We start from the raw sequence: 21359 nt of genomic DNA, 5'->3' as shown, positions 1-21359 counted from the left end.
GCAATTATTAAGGCAGAGAGAGAGAGACAGAAAGTTGCTGCCTGATTAGGGTCCATTAATTTTTCATTTATTTACAAGCTGCATGGACAGCCATCAAGAATGTCTCTCAGATGCAGCCTTCCTAGGCATCAGTTATTGCAATTGTCATTCAAGAAGTGAGCGGAATACTTCGTGGTATCTGCATGATATTGTTGTTCCATTTAGTACCCCAGGTTGCAAAGCAATTTAACAAGGGTATTTGGAGAGCTGGAACAAGGGGAAGGGCTTTTTCATATCACGTTATCCTGGAAGATGGCCTCAAGACATTTCCAAGCCCCAGACGGGCCTTCCCACTCATAGAATTGGAACTTTTTCCCTAGTTTGGCTTGCTGAGAATGCTGTAGTGTCACTAAAGAGCTGTGTGCAACAGAGGCACAATTTGTACTTCAAGGTTGTGTATGGCCTGCGAGGAGGCAAGAACTATATTTCTCTTCTCCCACCCCCCAGTTTCTTTGACTAACCAGCAGCAACATCCCATAATAACCAGCACTGATGTACCTTGTTCTGATCATTTCTGGATACCTAAAATATATATGTCTGCCTGTCTCTCATGCCTCCTCACAGAGGAGTGCTATATAACAACAATAAAATATAAGGGTTCTACAAGAATAGAATAGAATTATTCTAATGCGCGATGACAAAATTGCACATACATACTTTATAACCCTAACCTTAACAATAAAATTTTTTCGATTTTATTGTCATCACGCTTTTGTCAGTGCGATTTTGACGTCGCGAATTTGTGGGCGGATTTTGACATCGCGCTTTTGTCGTCGCGGTTCTGTCGGTGCACATATGTCTATCGGGCATTTTTCGGGTCACGTGCACCAGCAACAATTTCAATATAGCAGTGGGTCATAATCTCCTTTTTCAGTGCCACCTTAAGTTTCAATGCTTGCTGAACATATGGCCAATAAGGACTATTCGTAAAGCCCCAAAGATTTAGTATTGTGCCATGGTTAAATGGAAGGATGAGATGGCTCAGTGGCTAAGATGCTGAGCTTGTTGATCAGAAAGGTCGGCACTTCAGCAGTTTGAACATCTAGCGCCATGTAACGGAGTGATCTCCCGTTACTTGTCCCAGCTTCGGCCAACCTAGCAGGTTGAAAGCATGTAAAAAATGCAAGTAGAAAAATAGGAACCATCTTTAGTGGGGAGGTAACAGTGTTCTAGAGCCGAGGTGGCGCAGTGGTTAAATGCAGCACTGCAGGCTACTTCAGCTGACTGCAGTTCTGCAGTTCGGCTGTTCAAATCTCACCGGCTCAGGGTTGACTCAGCCTTCCATCCTTCCGAGGTGGGTAAAATGAGGACCTGGATTGTTGTTGGGGGCAATATGCTGACTCTGTAAACCGCTTAGAGAGGGCTGAAAGCCCTATGAAGTCTAACTGCTATTGCTATTGCTATTCTGTGCGCCTTCGGCATTTAGTCATGCCAGCCACATGACCATGGAGACGTCTTCGGAAAGTGCTGGCTCTTTGGCTTTGAAACGGAGATGAGCACTGCCCTCTAGAATCGGGAACAACTAGCACATATGTGCGCGGGGAACCTTTACCTTTAAATGGTTAAATGATTGGACTAAGAATGGACACATCCAGATTCTAGTTTATCTTCAACCACAGAAGCTCACTGGATAGTCCTGGGCTGGTCAATTTCCCTCATCCCAATCTACTTCACAGATTGCTCTTGAGACTAGAAGGAGGGAGGGGTCACTCTCTAATCACATTGAATTCCTGTGCAGAAGTTGGGATAGGAATTTAAGCAATCAACAAGCAATTTAAATTCTTGGATAGTTTGTGGCTCAACAAAATTTTCACATTTGTGGCTCATGCTTTATCCTCTGATATCATGGCCCCCACCCCACAGGAGGATGACTATGTTTTTAAAGGAAACTTGGAATCCATTGTTTTTCTACAGCGATTGCCTCAATTCAAGGAACTCAAGGTTGCTTTGATTCGGTTGCTGACATGTTGATGAATTAATGAAGGCGAAAGATCCTGTTTACAAGACTGTAAGGAGGGTTTCTGATGTATTCGTTTTCGCTAGCTTTCTGGGTCAGCAATCACAGCAATTTTATGATGATTCTTAACTTTCTCAAATGCATTAATTCATAGGACCGAGAAAATATATATGTGTAGTCCTTCATCATAATTGAGCCTGGAATTAAACTCATACATTGTGCCGGTCATTAAGCAGGTCATCATGAGACTGAGCTGTTTTTATCATTTTTCTTTTGTGGTGGTCATTAAGATAAGCCATTGTTTACAAAAGGCTTTTTTTTTTTTTTTTTTTGCTGGAAACTGGAAGTAAATGTCGGTTTCCAGTAAAATGAATTGGATATTGCAGTCTTGACCATAGAACAGTGAAAATGGCTCTAAATCAGTGGTGGGTTGCTGTTGTGGCCCAGAAGGAGCCGTTGGGGCTGCCACCAGACTCCGACAGCGAGGGGCCCTATGAGTCAGCTCTGGAGGATGTGGAGGACCCTGGACAGGGTTCTGACTCCGAGCAGGGTGCAGAGAGGCTGGTTGGCCACAAGGAGGCGCCTGAGCCTTGGACCAGTGGGGAGGAGACAAGGGAGAGTGAGCCGGATGCCAGTAGTGAGTTGTTCCTGGATGCACACCATCGAAGAACTACTAGGCGTCAGGAACAGTTGCACAGTTACAGGGGGTAATTGCACTCAGCTGGTGGTCATTAGGCTCCTCTCCAGACTATAAAAAGCTACTTGTGCACACGCCCCTCTTTGCAGAAGTCAACACAGAATTGAATGTCAGAGAACTTTGTATGAGCTTGGCAGGCTGGATTGCTGCCAAGCCTTATCTGTGTTTATTGCTGCCCAAGCTTGTCTGTGCTGGGTTGCTGCCAAGGACCTGTTTGTTAATTAAATGCCATAATTTATCTCTGGCTCGGAGTGTGCTTTGGTGTGGAACGAGGGGGGTCAGAACAGGTTGCAGGCAATACGCCCCAGAACAGGCATAACAGAGGCTGCCCGTAGCATGTCCGCACTCCTTAACTGTCCATTAAAGCCTTCAGTGCTTCTGCACACGCGCATGCCACGTACAGCACCTGCGCGACACTCCGCCAAGCAGCTGGACTGTCGCAGAGGCTTGTGGAGGCGTCACTGGAAGGTAAGAGAGTGTTGTCTGGGCTTTCAGCCAACAGAGTTGTAATTCCTGTGATTAAAGAGTGGCAAATAGCCAAGCCTGTGTCTGCGTTACTCACAGGCTGGAGGCGGGGTCAGAACTGTATTTTAACACATTTATCACCAGCAGCACAATTGTATAATGATATAAACAGTTTCATGATCCTGTGTTTGTGGTTCCATGTTCATTTTTTTTAAATGGAAAATGTTAATTATAACATAAATCCACAAATATGTATACACTGATAGAACTCCAGAAAACAATTGATATATCTTTGATACACTATAACAGTGGCCCCCAATCTTTTGGGCACCAAGGACCAGTTCCGTGGACTGAGGTTTTTCCTCAGAGAAGGGGGGGGGGCATGGTTTCGCACGCCGCCTGAATCCTACAAATGAGACTTTGCTTATTCGCATGGCCCAGTTTCTGGCATGGCGAGGACTGGTGCCAGTTCACAGACCAGGGATTGGGGAACCCCTGCACTAGAACAAGTGAAGTATTGAATAATTAAGATATGCTTCTATCAAGTCAGCATCCTACGATGCCAGCCTAGATGAATAAAGAATGTATTTGTCAGCGTTCCAAATATCATGCAGAATTAAATCAGAGTCAAAGGCAGAGCTATCCTTAAAGTTCCAATTTAATAAGACATACATGTTGGCATCGTGCTATGGAATCCCAATACTGAAAATGACCTCAGAATCCCACCCAGTTAAAAGTTCATGATCTTGTCCCCACACCCACAAATCCATCACATGGTCCAATCTTCTTCTTCCACGCTGGCATCCACACCCAGCTGCTTCCGGTCAGGTGTAAAAGTGCGGAGACAAAGGATGACCTTGGCTTCTAGTAAAGAATGAAAAACAATACATTCCACAATCCTACTCCTGTCTGTTCCCCCCTCCCATCAACTATACTAAAGAAACAGCATAATGAAATAAGAGAAAGTGTGGCAGGCCAAAATTCTAAAAGGAATATAATTGCAGGCCTGACAGTATTGCATGTAGTGCATAAATGTTTAATGTGTAATCATGTGTGGTTGATTTGAAATATCTTGGGCATCACAAGTTATCTGTAAATGGAAAAGCAAGATCAGGGCAGTATGTGATTTTGCAAAATCTCTCTCCCCCCGCTCCCTCCGGTACCTTAAAATGAGACACAGTTATTCTGTGTACAAAATAGAGTTTTAAAGTTACTGTATCCCTCTGTGTTTATTAGGTACAGATTTATTTATTTATTTATTTATTTATTTTTATATAGATCCAACTAAGTTCAGTGGTGCATTCTCCCAGAAAAGGAAACATCTATTTCTATCAATTTGAAAGAAAGTACAATTAAAATCAGTGAAGCTGAGTAAATATGCATAAGATGCCACTGTAACACATGGGGGAAATTCTGTTAAGATCTTCCTGTCTTGTATAAAATCAATGCACTTCTCATATTTATAATTCATTTAAATCTCTCAGAATGCAGAGCACATTTTTCAGTGCAAAACTGAAGCCAAGCCAAATTTAATATAGGAAAATTAGTGTAGTTCAGCCTTCCCTGACCTAGCTATCCGGATGGGATAGACTGCAGTCCCATGATCTCCAATGTTTCCGCTATTGGAATAGTTAAGCAACAGACAATAAGCAAATTGCATGAAATAAACGCAGAGTTGTTTCACAGAAGTCAACTGAGTATTTCAGCCTTTTTAAATTCAAAGCTGTTTCAAGGCTCTTCCAAGAGACTATTGCTAAATGCAGCCGCATAAATTAAAGGGAATAGGAAACTCCCAAATGAAAATATTATTGCGGGCAGCTAAACAAAATGGCAGAATACAAGAGTAATCCAGGAAAGAATAATAAATCACAAATAAACAAAACCCACAAAATTCAAAAGGCATCAAGGATGTACAGTATAAACAAAGCCTAATTTGAATATGAAAAAAAAAAGATCTCAGAATGACTGGTGTTAATTTAATGTTAAATTAAAAGCAGGCGACTTTGTATTTTCAGTTTCCCTGGTGTATTATGGATACATCACTCCTCTCTATATCTCATCATTACTGGCTTTTGAATATTGTGAAATATATTCAATGCAGAAAGGTCCTTAGAAATTAGCATTGTTTTTGATCAAGTCGCCATAGTGTGGAATTTACTAGCCAAAATTGTTGACAACACAAAGCAACTTTACTTTCACTAATAGAGATGATACTGACACAATAGCTATGTAGGATATCAACTTGGAACTTGGTTCTACTCTGACAGAGGTTCTGTTGTAGGGAATTTATTCTGACCCCCTCCTCCGTCCAGTAATGAATGTCGAGAGAAACTTAACTGGATGTCACAGCACTTTATTAGCAAGAAACCAAAACCTCGGTGGCTAAAAGCCAAGCATAACAAACAGATAAGAACCTTGGCAGCAACTCAGACTTCAACAGATAACAGCTTCTCCAGCGTTAGGAATGACATTGAATCCTGCAAAACCAGGCTCCTCCCAGTCTCTCTTTAAATACTATCTTGAGAGGAGCCTAATTACAATCACCTGGGTCCAATTATTTTTGGTAACTGTGTAGCTGCTCTCTACGTTGATCTGCCCGGCGTTGCCGGGCATCCAAGACCAACTCCCTTGTCTCCTCCCCACTGCTTTCCGGGTCCACTGGTGGAACCTCTTCTAAACGGTTCGGTAGATTTGACGAACCGGTTCTACCGAATAGGTGCGAACTGGTAGGAACCCACCTCTGCCGCCCGTGGGCCACCAGTTTGACACCCCTGCTCGAGGCTGATTCCTCTCTTGACTCCCCCACCCAGGTTCTGCCATTCCTTCTCCTACAAATTGAGAAATATTGATCTTAGGTAGTAGAGAGCCACGAGAAGGAAATACATCTCACAAAGCCTGAAACAGCTGCTCTATTAACACAGGCCATTTAAGATGCTTGTTTTTAAAGCTTTCTAAACTTAAACACTTTACACCATGCTAATTCCTACCACTAAACCTTTGCTTCCCAGCTTTTTGCTTTCCCAGATAAAATAGTTATTCTATCAGGTGCAGGTGCTCAATTTTCATTTGACCTTTTGTTAAATCCATCAGTATTCCTTAAAGAAAACAGCACTGTTTTTTTTATCGTTGGGAGAAAACTTTTTTTCTAGCTTTTAGTAGTCGTTGTTAAGAATAAAGATGAGCCAATTCCCATAGACCTACATCTGATTTCAAAATAATTTAAGTGGGCCAGCTTTCTTTTCTCAAGGCCTTCCTAGAGCTCAAACTACTGTTTCCTTTCTTAAAACAGGCTTTTGTCAGCAAAATTCAAGCCTTGTGCCACATCTATCGCTTTTGACCTTCACTCCAGATATAGAAGAGGATTTTTTTTTAAAAAAAGAACTGCCACCATTGTGGTTCATTAATAAAAGATTTGCAAACTTTAAAAAAAAAAAGAAATAAAGACTTCACTTCTGACACACTCATCAAAACATGTTTTAGTTAGCTTAGGTAATAGAGAGCTACTGAATTTCTCTATCCCTTTTCAAGATCCTCATTCTAATTATCATCTACTTCTTTTTTCCTGGTGCCTATCTGAGCTGGCTAAGAATGTAGATTTTTGTCTATCTTAAGAATGTCCTAGCTAAGTTTAAGAGAAGAATTCAGGAAAAAAATGTTTCCACCAATATTAGTACGCAGTATTTTTGGTTGATTGTTGATATCAACAAAATTCGTTGAATGCTAAATAAACATGAAATAAACTTTTTTATTTATTTTGGAACTTGCCATTATTTCTACCATAGACACTGGAGAAGTTTAGACAGATTTTAAATCAAACTCTCTTCAGAAGGATCCCTAGAATGCATAAAGGGATTTTGTACCCATTTCAGGATATATATATATAACTGCCTCTCTGGTTAACACTTAACACATTAGATCATCTAAGGCGAAGCGCCCATCGATGTGAGTGATGTTGAGTTGGCCATGCCCACCCATTAACATGACTACCAAGGCCCTCCTACCCTGCTGGTCATTAGGGCAGAGAACTGGTTGTTAAATTATTTGAATCCCACCACTGAACTAGACATACCAGTTCCTGCAACCGTTCTTCATATGTTTTAGCCTCCAGTCCCCTAATCATCATTGTTGCTCTTCTCTGCACTCTTTCCAGAGTCTCCGTATCTTTTCTACATCGTGGCAATCAAAACCGGATGCCATATTCCAAGTGCGGCCTTACCAAAACATTATAAAGTGGTATTAACTTCAAGTAAAGGGAGGGAAGTTGAGGCATTGGGGGAAAAAAGATGGTGAATGAAAGAAATAATTTCTGCCTCGTTTCCCTCTGTGCAAAACAGACAAGGACCTTTTCCGGGTTTCAATACTGCTTACGTTTAAGTCAACCTTAGTAAGAAATATTGACCTAAAGGCAAATCTGAGCTGAAATAAGGGGTGTGTGTAATTTTAGAGATGGTTTCAGATCATTTTGTTTTTCTCAACACCTAGAAAATGGATCCTTGACAGAATTTTCTGCAAACCATTATCCATTCCTTTTTTGGGGGGGTTGGCAACCTCCGTTCCCCTCTCTCTTCTTTCATATGCAGAACACAGGAACAGCCCTAGTTTTGGGGCCTGTAAATATTTCCAAATGAGCAACAAGCTGCCAACGCAGTTCACCTCTGGAGAAATCAATGAAATGGTTCTTCTACTTCCTGTTTATATAAGCAGGAAACATCCCCAGAGGAGACTTGAAGAAATTTGGAATGCATTTGGATTATGGGGCAGCAATTACATGAAAGCAATAAGACCAGAAGGCTGAAATGAGGATGCCAAAACAAAACAAAAAAGTAGGGGAAAAATAATAATCTTGGTGGAGATCATCTATTTCCACTCATCAATCACTACTGTTTGCTGTACATCTGAGTTTAAGGAAGATATATTCGATTTCGATTTTATTGTATTTCTATGCCGCCCTATTCCCCGAAGGGACTCAGGGCGGCTCACAAACCAAGAGACCGCCTGCTGCCAATTACCTCCACTAGACCGATTAGATCCCACAGATTAGGCCTCCTCCGAATTCCATCCGCCGGCCAATGCCGACTGGCGACTACCCGGAGGAGAGCCTTCTCTGTGGCTGCTCTGACCCTCTGGAACGAACTCCCCGTGGAGATTTGAACCCTCACCACCCTCCAGGCCTTCCGCAAAGCCCTTAAAACCTGGCTGTTCCGACAGGCCTGGGGCTAAAGAGCTGTTGCCCCCGTCTCGAATGGTATGACTGTTGTGAGTTTTAAATTATATATTGTTATGCTTGTTTTTTAAATTTTTGTCTGTATCCCCCTTCCCCGGTTCAAGTTGTGAGCCATCCTGAGTCCCCTTCGGGGGAAAAGGGCAGCATATAAATACAATAAACTGAACTGAGCTGAACTGAAGAGAGGGGGGGATACAAACAGGAAAAGAAGATAACGGACAAACAACGTCACAATTTAAAAACGATCAACAGCCACACCATTCGAACGGGGACAGGAACTCATCAGCCCCAGGCCTGTCAGAACAGCCAGGTTTTTAAGGCTTTGTGGAAAGCCTGGAGGGTGGTGAGGGTCCGAATCTACACGGGGAGCTCGTTCCAGAGGGCCGGAGCAGCCACATACTTGTATTGTGAGAAGATACAGCTTCCTGGAAAGGCCGCTGCTGTTGTTGTTGTTTTTTCCATCACAAGTCAACTACATCTTAGAAAACAAAACAAAAAATCCCTGAAAATCCATTTGACTAGCTACTCAGGAAGTGTGTTGACAATCTGGGTGGCAGTTGCCGAGTACAAAAAGGATATTTGCTGGAAGGATTGATTACATTTTTTTAATGCCTCTGTGTTAATCCCCCTTAATGTGTCTAATTCCTAACTGAATGCAATAATGGAACAGACATTTCTCAGCTTGCCAGAACAAAATGCTTTTTCCCCCCCTCTGCTAGTGATATCTCACAGACTTGAGCGTGGAGCTAATTATTTTGACCAACAGGCAGCCTCAAGCAGATCGTCGCTGAAGATTTCCACCTAACCACTCTGAAACTGAACCAATTTTTTTGGTGGGGGGAGGGAGAGAGGGGAAGAACCGTTTACTGCTCTTCAAAATAATATTCAAAAGATCTCGAAGTAACCGAAGAGGAAGCTTCAAAGTACTTTGGCCAAGTACTAATCACGGAATTTGTGGGATTTTGTCCTGTCACTTGTTCTCTGCATTACCACATTGTAAAGAGTGTGTGCGTTATTCCACAGCGCCTCTGGGTGTGATTGGGGCTGCTATTAATTAGCACGTTGCCGCCAATAACATTATGATGTTATTATTTTTGCCTCATCACACTTGGAGAAGTCAGCAGTTTAGTGAAACATTTCGGCAGACTGCAACAAAATTCTATTTTAATATGTGCACGTCCAGAGAAGGTGAGGTCACCTACTTGATGCTCACACGCCCCCGTACAGTGTAGGTCTTGTATACTGGACAGGAAAAGAAGAAGCATGGGTGCATTCTTACGCATGGAGGCACTGGAAATAGAGTAAAAAAAAAAGCAAAAACATGTGATTTGTTGAACATTTAATGGGGCGTGTCTGAGAGACATATACCTGTTTGCAGCCTGGAGGGGCTGTGTTTCCAACATGTCAGTCAACCATCATGTCATTCGGGGAATCCCAGAACCTGCCCTATGCTGACCTACATATGAAAAAGGACAGGATTACAGGGAAAAGAAGAAACGGAAAACTACCAGATATGGGATAAATGGTATAGGTGGACGGTGGAAAGAAACAAGGATCAATGAAGGAAGACAACAAAGCCCCAAAATAATAGTTAAGGAGAATTAACACATATATATGTGTTCTGACCCCTCTCATCCCACACCAACACACTCCAAGCCAAAGATAAGTTACGGCATTTAATGAACAGACAGACAGATCCTTGGCAGCAAACCGGCACAGACAAGCTTGGGCAGCAATCCAGCACAGATAAGGCTTGGCTGCAATCCAGCCTGCCAAGCTCACAGTAATGTTCTCAAACATTAGTTCCTGCATTGACTTCTGCAAGAGGGGCGTGTGCACAAGCAGTCCTTTTTATAGTCTGGAGAGGAGCCTGGAACACTGTCTGGCTGATGGCATCTGAAGGAGGCCCACCCTGTGGGATCTTATCAGCCGTTGGGAGGTGTGTGGCAGTAGGCGGTCTCGCAGATACGATGGTCCTGAGCCATGTAGGGCTTTAAAGGTGATAACCAACACCTTGAATTGCATCTGGAGACCAATTGGCAGCCAGTGCAGCTCGCGGAGGACAGGTGTAATATGGGTGTATCTCGGTACACCCAAAATCGCTCGCACGGCTGCATTCTGGACTAGCTGTAGTCTCCGAACGCTTTTCAAGGGTAGCCCCATGTAGAGCGCAAACATGAAGCATATTATGTTAACTATTTCTCAGAAAAAAATCCCTGCCCCTATTTTTTTTTTTCCCTTTCACAGCTCAGATCTTTAAGTTCTTACTCTTTCAAAAACTCCAAACATTTCTTTTATTAAGCAGGACTGGGATTTCTGCCTATTTTCTCTTGACTAACATTACCATAAGCTCTCATTTTTCTTCCTCTCGGTAATCACCAGACCATTAACCTATAAAGCAGCATGATAAAACCAAGTCGAATGGCTTGACTTATTTCTCTGCTTTATCTGTAGTCATTGTTTGAAGCGATTTGCTCACATTCTAATTTCTGTAATGTTCTGTTAGTGAAATGACTGTGCAGAAGGAATTCACATGAACGAGGAGCCTGTGGTTCTAGGTCAGTCATCTTCCATATCAGGGGTGGGTTTCTCGCCCCGTTCCAACCGGTTTGGTTGGAACGAGGCCGGCAGCGTCCTCGTGCACGCGTGCGGCGCACGCATGCGTACTAGCATCTGTGAGATGCTCCAGCTGCTCCTGGATGATCGTGCAGGCGCTGTATGCGTCCTGCGCATGCGTGGAAGCACAAAACTCATCAAAACCGGGTAAGGATTGCGGGCGGGTGGGTCGGCCCTTTGCCATTCCCGGAAGTTACTTACTTCCAGGTTCGCCGACCAACCGGTTCGCAGGGACCGCTACGAACCGGTTGAAACCCACCCCTGTTCCATATATTACCAAAACTGGATGTTTAAATTATATTTTATACATAAAGATAATTGGCTGTACTGTTAGGCATAATGAGATTGCAGCATCGAACAACTTATGCTGGGGGCGGGGAGGGGAGAATCCAAGTTAATTTTTTCATCCTTTTTTTCCCTTGGGTTGTTTTTTTTTCTTTTTTTTAAATACTTTTTTTAATTTTCCATTTACATAACATATAATCACATGTATACTATTACATAGCCAATATCATATTGTATTAATTAATAATTACATCAGTTCATCTTGCCATCAACTCCCGGAAGGGGGGACTAAACCAATTATTGGCTCTTCTGCTCTCCATACACCACTTTCTTCTGCCTTTCTCCTCCCCCTCCTTACCTCCTTTCTTCCCTCCATCATCCTTTTCTACTCTACTTCCCCTTCCTTTCTCCTTCTCCTCTCTCCCCTTTCCACTCCTCCTTATTCTCCCCATCTTCCCCCCTTACCCTCTCGCCTATCCCTCTCTTCCTATCTTTCTTCTCTCCTCTGCTTCCCACTCTTCCTCTCATTCACTTGGTGTATTTCAGTTTCTGAGCAAACTCCATTCTACGTTGATGGTATTTATGCTTCCATATCAATATACTTAACATATCTTAGTTTTAAAGAAAAAAATAAGAGAAGACAGTATACATGTGCAATGATGTTACTTTAAAATCTAACACCCCTCGTCAAACCTAATATACTTCCTCCCTCCCACCCTCCCCCCCAACCTCAGGTAGCATGGGTTGATTCTACCTTGCTACTCTTAGGTCAAGCAAGAATCATGTATTTAGTCGACCTCAGCTGTCTTCTTATTTTTTCTCCTGAATCATAGATGAGGCTGATTGGTTAACTAGGAAGACAAACCTGGAGGCATATTCTAGGTGACATGATGGGGTGCATTCTGCTCACTTAATAGGCAATAATGTTGACACCGGTGCGTTGTAACATTTATTTGAGTGGACAGAAAGCAGGTGGGGCATTGTGAGCAGTGAGATAGAGAATGTCGGTGATTTGCCTTTTGTTGCTCAGATTCCCCAGATAGTGTTTTCTAATCACAGTTGATACATAATTCTACTATTTGGCTTTGGAACATGGAGACTCAGTCTTTATCTTTGACATCTTAAATTGTTTGGGGTTGTGCAAGCACGTGCATAAACACAAACACACAACATGTTTCAAGATGAACCTAAAGAGACCATGTCTCTGTGTTCTGACCCCCCCCCTCTTCCCACACCAATATACTCCAAGCCAAAGATACTTTCCAGAATTTATTAACAGACAGACAGGTCCTTGGCAGCAAGCCGGCACAGATAAGCCGCGGCAGCAATCCAGCACAGATAAGCCTTGGCAGTAATCCAGCCTACCAAGCTCACAATAATGTTCTCCAACATTAGTTCCTGCATTGACTTCTGCAAGAGGGGCGTGTGCACAAGCAGTCTTTTTATAGTCTGGAGAGGAGCCTAATTACCACCGGCTGAGTGCAATTACCTCCTGTAACTGCGCAACTGTTCCTGACGCCTATTAGCTCTTCGGTGCCGGGCATCCAGGAACAACTCACTGCTGGCTTCTGGATCACTCTCCCTTGTCTCCTCCCCACTGGCACCTCCTGGTGGCCAACCAGCCTCTCTGCGCCCTGCTCGGAGTCGGAACCCTGTCCAGGGTCCTCCACATCTTCCAGAGCCGACTCATCGGGCCCCTCACTGTCGGAGTCTGGTGGCAGCTCCAACGGCTCCTGCTGGGCCACAACATCTCTGTATCCAAAAGGGACCTGAAACATGCCAAAAGCCTATGCTGAAGTTTCCTAACTACATTGGGCATAGGCTTCAATGTCCATGCAAAACCAAGTTTAGCACAGGGATCATCAGGCCGTCCACTTGGGTAATTTAAAATCACTATGGGAGTTCCCAAATTGCTGTTGCTGGTGCTTACAGCAATCAGTAACAGAGAGCACACCTGAATCAGGTGCCTAAGACCTTAAATCCCGTAGTGACCCTTACGTTTTGATTGCTTCTAAAGCAAGTCTGCTGTGGATTGTCCTCTAAATGGATTCTGCTTTATACCTATGCGGTTACAAGAGCTAGGATTCCTTAAAGTAGAATGGGAAAGGTTATTACTGTTCTAAATTTTGTGCTGGGTCTTTTGCTATTACTGCACATTAACTATCCAGGGAACCTGTGTTTTGGTATATATGGAAACCTTTCCTGGTCATTGGGGAGCGAAGGAATTTATTTCAGCCTGAGCTTAATGCCGTTTCCACCATCCTGCCCTAGCTGTTTTCTCTGCCCATGCTCTTGATCTATGCTTTGCCTGCTGATGCTCCTATTGACCCCCTTTTGATACATTTTTTTCCTGAAAATTTCTCAGAACAAGGTAGGCAGATTATTATATCCTACAATGAGATTCCTGGGACTTCAACTTATCTCTCCAGAGATCAAAAAGGTCAGCCAATTTCTTCCCAATCAGATAGTTAATACTCTAGTTTCTAGTTTCTGCCTGTGCCATTCTGTTGCTGCAGGGGAGGTAGTAGCATTTTTAGGAAACATAGCAGCATGCAATCTAGATTGTCCATTTCAAAATCATTTTTTTTTTTAGCATGTGATTTTATCTGGATGGGCTTTTTAATGGGGAAAAACAATCACAGCAACTCTACATTCAGGAGTGTATTTTAGGCTGTTGTTCACTGATTGTTGTTTATTGATTGTCTGTTGTTACTCCTGGTGTATCTGGGTGATTGCTGGCAAGGAGGTGTCCTGGTCTTTTTGCTTCCTTGTTAGCCTTGTTTTATTGCCTCTTTTGAATGGTATGTAAACGTTGTCTATCTCTACGTGCCTGTTGATGACCGATTTGTGTGAATGCTTTCTAGGAATTCCCTATCAGTTTGGATTTAGCATGCACACAGACTATCATTTGAAACCATGGTTGGGTCTTATCCATGTGTTGTGAAATTAAGAACTTTTCATCATGTCTTCTCACTGCTAGTCTCCTGCTTCTCTTGCCTACATAGTGGCTGTTAACAATCCTTAAATTGAACATTGCGCTCTACATGGGGCTACCCTTGAAAAGCGTTCGGAGACTGCAGCTAGTTCAGAATGTGGCTGCGCGGGCAATATTGGGTGTGCCGAGGTACATCCACATTACACCTGTCCTCCATGAGCTGCACTGGCTATCAGTTGGTCTCCGGACTCAATTCAAGGTGTTGGTTATTACCTTTAAAGCCCTACATGGCTTAGGGCCAGGATACCTTCGAGACCGCCTGCTGCCACATACCTCCCAGCGGCCAGTAAGATCCCACAGATTGGGCCTCTTTCAGATGCCATCAGCCAAACAGTGTCAGCTGGCGGGCCCTTGGAGGAGAGCCTTCTCTGTGGCTGCTCCGACTCTCTAAAACCAGCTACCCCCGGAAATCCAGACCATATCCAATCTCATGGCCTTCAGGAAAGCTGTAAAAACTTGGCTGTTCCGCAGGCCTGGAGCTGTTGACCTCATTGTTGAGGTCCAGCCCCGACTAGAACGAATGTATGAGGGTGTGTTGTTGTTTTTAAATTGTTTTCTTTATCGTTATGTGTTTTTTCTTATATTTTTGTAAGCCACCCTGAGTCCTTCGGGATTGGATGGCATATAAATATATTTAATAAATAAATAAATAAATAAATAAATAAATAAATAAATAAATAAATAAATAAATAAATAAATAGATTCCTTTTTTTTCTTCTTGTGTGACTTTGCTTTACTTAAGATATTTGGAAAGCTTTATTTAGGTGTGCTATGATATCTTCTATTGGTACTTTAGTTATTGTTAGTCTCTACAAACATGACCACTGGAGGGGCTTATGGGCATTGTAACTATCAGAAGGTCAGCAGCTTGACTACCCAGACAATAAACTGCCTTAAAGTTCGTGCTTTAAGTCTCATACTTCAAGTGCTGTATATCTCTTGTAAAATCAGTGAGAATTAAAACTTTGCCTTTAATGTGTCTTAGTTATTTAATACTTGCATGCTTTTCTTTGCAATAATGAACCATGTTTTTAAAATAGGGACAGAGAAGGAATTTATAACACAACAAAATTGTTAATTCCTCATAGTGTTTTTGTAACTAGTATAGCAGTTTCATTGAGAGACGTAGTGATATATTATGTTGACATCTTGGATTAAGAATGTGGGGGGAAAAACAGGTTCTACTTAATCTTCAGTGCTGAGAGCTTATAGGATAACTTTGGGCCAGTCGTTCTTTCTCAACCCATCCTATCTCACAAAGTTGTTTTATAAGGGGAAATAAAGGAGGTGGGAGCACTACATATATCAACTTGCATTGCTGAAATAAAATATGAAAATAATGAGAAATGTTCTTTGTTTAATTGGATAGGTAGGCTCTCATCAGGCACAATCATCAGTAGAGAAGGCAGGATTCACTAATATTTTTGTAGTGTGTTTGAGTGTGTGTGTGTTTGTATATATATGGTTTGCAATGACTTGTTTAAGTGAGATGGGTAAAAGCCATTATTGGCAATGCAGGATTACCCTGCATTGAAACCCCAAGGTAAGGAAGTGGTAAGATATATGGTAGTAATTAGTGAGAAAGGGGAAGATTAATTGTACTACAATTTCTTCTCTCACTTAGATATAAAATGAACGCTCGCAGGAATTAAAGGAGCTTCTTGCCATACAGTTGAAGAAACTTCATTTAACTGCTCAATATACAACATTGTGACTTCCCAGGTCTGAAGAGCCGAGGTGGCGCAGTGGTTAAATGCAGCACTGCAGGCTACTTCAGCTGACTGCAATTCTGCAGTTCGGCTGTTCAAATCTCACCAGCTCAGGGTTGACTCAGACTTCCATCCTTCCGAGGTGGGTGAAATGAGGACCCGGATTGTTGTTGGGGGCGATATGCTGACTCTGTAAATCACTTAGAGAGGGCTGAAAGCCCTATGAAGCGGTATATAAGTCTAACTGCTATTGTTATTGCTATAAGAGCAGTTTTGGGAAATGCAGCATCTTCCAAAGATGTTGTCACAATCACTACCCTGAATTTGGGGACGTTTCCTGAAAAAGAATCCATCAGTGGGTTGTTTTTTTTCCCCATTTATACTTCATTTTATACTTATTTTATAAATCAAAATGCACCAAACCCACCCTTACAAATAATGTAAAGAGAAATGCAGTTAAGGAAAGGCAATGCAAAGAAAAGTAACAGAAAGAAAACAAATACAAATTGTGGAGAAAAAGTGGTAATAGAATGCATACCTTGACAAATAAATAAAGGGTAGATTCACATAGAGTTCTAGTGTTGGATGGGATATTAAGGGTGATCTAGTCCAACTTGTAGACCACTGCAGGAATCCTCATGTCATCCCAAAAACTGGGTGTCCATTTTTTTCCTAAAATACGACATGGCGGTTAGGGTGCAGTACTGCAGGCGGTTCTAATCTCACCGGCTCAAGGTTGACTCAGCCTTCCATCCTTCCGAGGTGGGTGAAATGAGGACCCGGATTGTTGTTGGGGGCAATATGCTGACTCTGTAAACCGCTTAGAGAGGGCTGAAAGCCCTATGAAGCGGTATATAAGTCTAACTGCTATTGCTATTGCTATATTGGAAGACTGTACCATGTTTCTCCTTACACTGCTCTATAGTGTACGCTTATACTATACGGCTAAACATAGTAAGTTCCTTTAATCATTCTTCATAACACCATGTTTTGTAGTTTTTCCACATTACGACAACACAAATGACAAATGTTCCTTGATAGCTGGAATTTTTGAAACGTCCAAGTGAAAGGAACAGAGACGTCGGCTGAAACCATTCATTTGTCGAAACAATGAAACAAGGCCCACGGGCTGGATGCACGTACATTGGCCATACCCACCCCTAGTTTAATGAAGGGGGAAGTCGTGATGTGTCATGTGACAAAAATGTGACGACGTGAGTTTGACATCCCTGATCTAAATGTAGAAACTGTACCTTAATTCCTGGATCCTGGGGTGAGAGTTATTGTAGTTATTTGTAGGACCAATTATCTCTATCTGCCCATGCAGAAACAGGCCGAGGGTCTTGTTAGTTTTAAAACAGGGCATCTTTCTGGACCCAGAAAGTGTGGGGGGTTTGGTACAGTGCCTGCCCTTCAGAACAACATTTCCCCCACCATGTTTAGAACGCCCCAACTCTGCTAACCTTTCTCAAAGCCTTGAAAAACCTGGATCTGTTCCCAGACATGGGATTCAAGCTATTACTTATAACCCATTAAGTTGTTCATTTGTGGCAACATTGGTGTACCTCAGTTGCTATTTTATGTTGTCTGTATTTGCATTTTAAATGTTGTTAGATGTGCAAAATTCCTAAGTTGAGAGATGTGGCCATATAAATAGAATTAACTAGACAATAATCCAGCATTGTTGGGGTATTTATTTATTTATAGGGCAGGGGTGGGTTGGTACAGTTCGCTTCATGTGTGCGTGCCCATTGCGTGTTGCTTGCGCATGAGCAGTTGACTGAAAATTGTTCTGTGCATGTACAGAAACATGCCGACAACAGCAAAAGAGACCAGGGAACCAGTTTGGGGGCGTGGCCAGCCTGGGTCGCTGCTAGTTCTGCGACCCAGGCCAGATCACCACTACCAGTTTTGGCCAAACTAGACCACACCGGGAGAAATCCACCTCTGTTATCGGGGCTTAATTTCTGGACCAAAGGTAATTTCTAATGTTGGATTTCCCCCCTTACCAGAGCGAGCCCCCCTTGTTGAATGCTGTGAAGCCATTACCATGGCACCTCCACTGTGCTGTACAGTAGAAGCCATTTACGGTTGTATAGTAGAAGCTATTTAAAGGCACAACAGGTTGCATTTTAACAGAACACACATCTCTAGTGGTGCTAGGGGTGTCTTACACACACACACACACAGTATTTGTCCCCAGAGAGTAAGTCATCTGTGTACCAAGTTTGGTTGAAATTGTTCGAGGTGTTCCAGAGTTATGCTGGAACACCACACACACACACACACACACACACACACACACACACACACACACAGCCAGATAGATAGATAGATAGATAGATAGATAGATAGATAGATAGATAGATAGATAGATAGAGATATAGATAGATAAAATAAAAATTAAATGAACTAATCATGATGTGACTTCCATAAGACCCTCTCCAAATTACAGAGGTGTCCACTTGCCCAGTTACAGCATAAGCCAATAAAATCGTGCATCTTCAAGTGCAGCAGTTAAGTAAATATATTGCCTTTAATCCTTATGGTGCAACATCTGTTATTTACAGAGAGATTGTCAATGGCCTTTAGAGATTATTTTGACAGCACAGGGCGAGGCATTGGAACCATGATTTCCTGCAAGGAATTCAAGTACTCTTGAATCTGGAAAGAAAGAAACATTTCCAACTTGGAGATTCCTCCCCCCCCCCTCCTTCATTTCAGGATGAAAACAGGTTTAAGTCCATCTTCAGCCACATAATGTCATAGATGATTTGGGCTCTGTGTCTAGCCAAACTCACAGGTTTCTTGTTGTGGGATGAAATGAGAATATATGCCTGGATGGAACGTTGTCAAGAGCCGAGGTGGCGCAGTGGTTAAGTGCAGCACTGCAGGCTACTTCAGCTGACTGCAGTTCTGCAGTTCGGCTGTTCAAATCTCACCGGCTCAGGGTTGACTCAGCCTTCCATCCTTCCCAGGTGGGTGAAATGAGGACCCGGATTTTTGTTGGGGCGATATGCTGACTCTGTAAACGACTTAGAGAGGGCTGAAAGCCCTATGAAGCGGTATATAAGTCGAACTGCTATTGCTATTGCTATTGTCAAGCCATACCAGTTAGGGAACAAGTTTCCACTTGTTCTGTGTTTTGCATTTCCTACATGCTGGCCCACATATGACTTGTACCTTAAAATGGAGCAAATTCATTCCCCCCCAGATCTATCCGTAAGACTGTGGGGTTCTTTAAAGTGTCACAGAGCCTGTGCTGTGCTTGTGCCACTAACAAGGCCGGCATTAAACTGTAGCCATGTGTCACCGTTTGAAATCCATTGGATTTGAGCTGCCAGAAGCAGCTGATCTGATTGATACACGGATGATTTAAGAGACAGGGATTTGAGCCGGCTGTAATGCTCATGGAACAGCTATACTCAAGCTATACTCCCAGTCTCCAATGAGATGGCCTTTTGCAGTAGAAGGCAAAAGTGGCAGCAACTCAAGTTAATGTGGGGGAAAGGTCAAGAGGAGAATAATTCACTTCACCTTGCTACGGAGGAAGAGCTGCAGGAAAAGCTGCTCATTTATTGGTGAGATTATATATAAACACGAAGTTCATATCTCCGGCTACCACCTCAGGCTGCCATCCAGGCTGAGCTCTTGTCATCACCTACCTCATCAAGTGGCGGATTACCTGGCCCTTGATAATTGAAGAAGCAGCTGCGGGATTGCAAGGAGGAGGGAGAGAGAAAGGGGTTGCGTCAAGTAGTTTGCTAGCCCGTAGCAGCTAATATGGGAGCAGATATCTGGACCAGGTCCTCTAGCTTGTTGTATGCAGCACCACAAGATGGTTTGTAGAGAACAGCCACAGGAAGACATCCATAAGAGCCCAATGTTAGGAATGATATATTAGAAGCCAAGGGACAAAGGAAAAAGGAGATTGTATAACTGGCATTGTTTAGAAAGGAATTCCCAACATCCTCTTATGATAGGCGTCAACCCATTTGAGTTAGAAGGAACCATTTATATGAACTGTGCTGATAAGCAATATCCTTTCTGTGAAGGAACACAGTTAGTTATTTAGTTAGTTTATTAATCTTGTATGCCGCACCACTCCTGGAGGACTCCGGGCGGCTTACAATACAAAGGAGAAGGGAATAAATAAGACAAACAACAGTTTAAAATACACACAACATTCATAGTTACCGTGGGGCTGGATACTTCAACAGCCCCCCCAGCCTGCCGGAGCAGCCAGGACTTAGGTGGATTTACGGAAGGCCTGAGGGTCGTAAGGGTCTGGATCTCCACGGGGAGCTCGTTCCAGAGGGCCGGAGCTGCAACAGAGAAGGCTCTCCCCCGGGGGTCGCCAGCTGACATTGGCTGGCAGATGGAATCCGGAGAAGGCCTAGTCTGTGCGATCAAATCAGTCTTTGGGAGGTAATTGGCAGAGGCGGGTCTCTCAGACACACATCTAAAGCCAAATCCAGAGTTATTGCATTGTTCTTCATCCTTTGTGAGTTGATTAGGCAGCTTGCTCAGGGGCATATTAATTTTTTCCTCTTGAAATCCTACCGAGCGAACATCAGCAACTTCCTAAGCGCGCAAGTGTGTAGAAAGGTTTTTGTTGAAGCAAGTGCAAGGCTAAGACAATTCTTGTTCCAATAAATAAATCAGGCCTTTATTTTATTGGAAAAGTCCAGGCTGATAAGGTAAAAAAACGCTGCTGTAAAATAACGAGACTGGGATAGTATAAATATACAGTCATCGATATAATGCTGAGGGATGATGGGGGGGGAAATTGGATCCTGGACATAACTAATTTGGTAGAAACACTATTATAATCCTGCCAACATAAATTCCGTTTTTGCTCCTGGAATCAGTAGAATTTATCAGTACTTAGCACAGCTGACTTTGGTTTCTTATTGTCAGAAATCTGAGAACAAAGTAAAATAGAATCTGAACCCAAGTAATTCGATTTCTATGCTGAGAATAACCAATTTTGCTATTCGTCATAAGAAAAGCAGAAGTTGCCCTCTTCTAAGTCAATATTGATAGCAACTTTCCGTAGTTTCAAAACATATTTTTCCAACTGTACTTGGAGAAAGCAAAGATTGAACCTATTATCTTCTGCATACAAAATATGTGCTTTAATGCTAAGCTGACTGTTCCTCCCTAATGTTTCACCATCTTTTTTAAAAAAATATTATGCATAATTTGGATTTTATATTCATGGGTTGGACCAAAAGCTATCCAGAACACTGAGGTCCAGTTTTCATTCACTGAATGCTATGTAATTATCTTTGAAACTTTTGAGATTTCAGCAAACATTAACCATAATTTTCCAAGCGTATCTTGTTCCATATATCTATAATTCTTTTTTC

General features: G+C 42.6%; 1 protein-coding gene across 1 annotated transcript in view; it reads left to right on the top strand.

Moving 5' to 3' along the window:
- The window catches only part of NTNG1 (netrin G1), a 329237-nt gene that overhangs the window by 75978 nt on the left and 231900 nt on the right, over nucleotides 1–21359 (top strand). The gene's annotated exons all lie outside the window — the stretch shown is intronic.

This window comes from Thamnophis elegans, chromosome 5, assembly GCF_009769535.1.
Source record: "Thamnophis elegans isolate rThaEle1 chromosome 5, rThaEle1.pri, whole genome shotgun sequence".
Lineage (NCBI taxonomy): Eukaryota > Metazoa > Chordata > Lepidosauria > Squamata > Colubridae > Thamnophis > Thamnophis elegans.
Note: the sequence above shows the minus strand (reverse complement) of the source record. Positions and strands in the feature narration are given on the sequence as shown.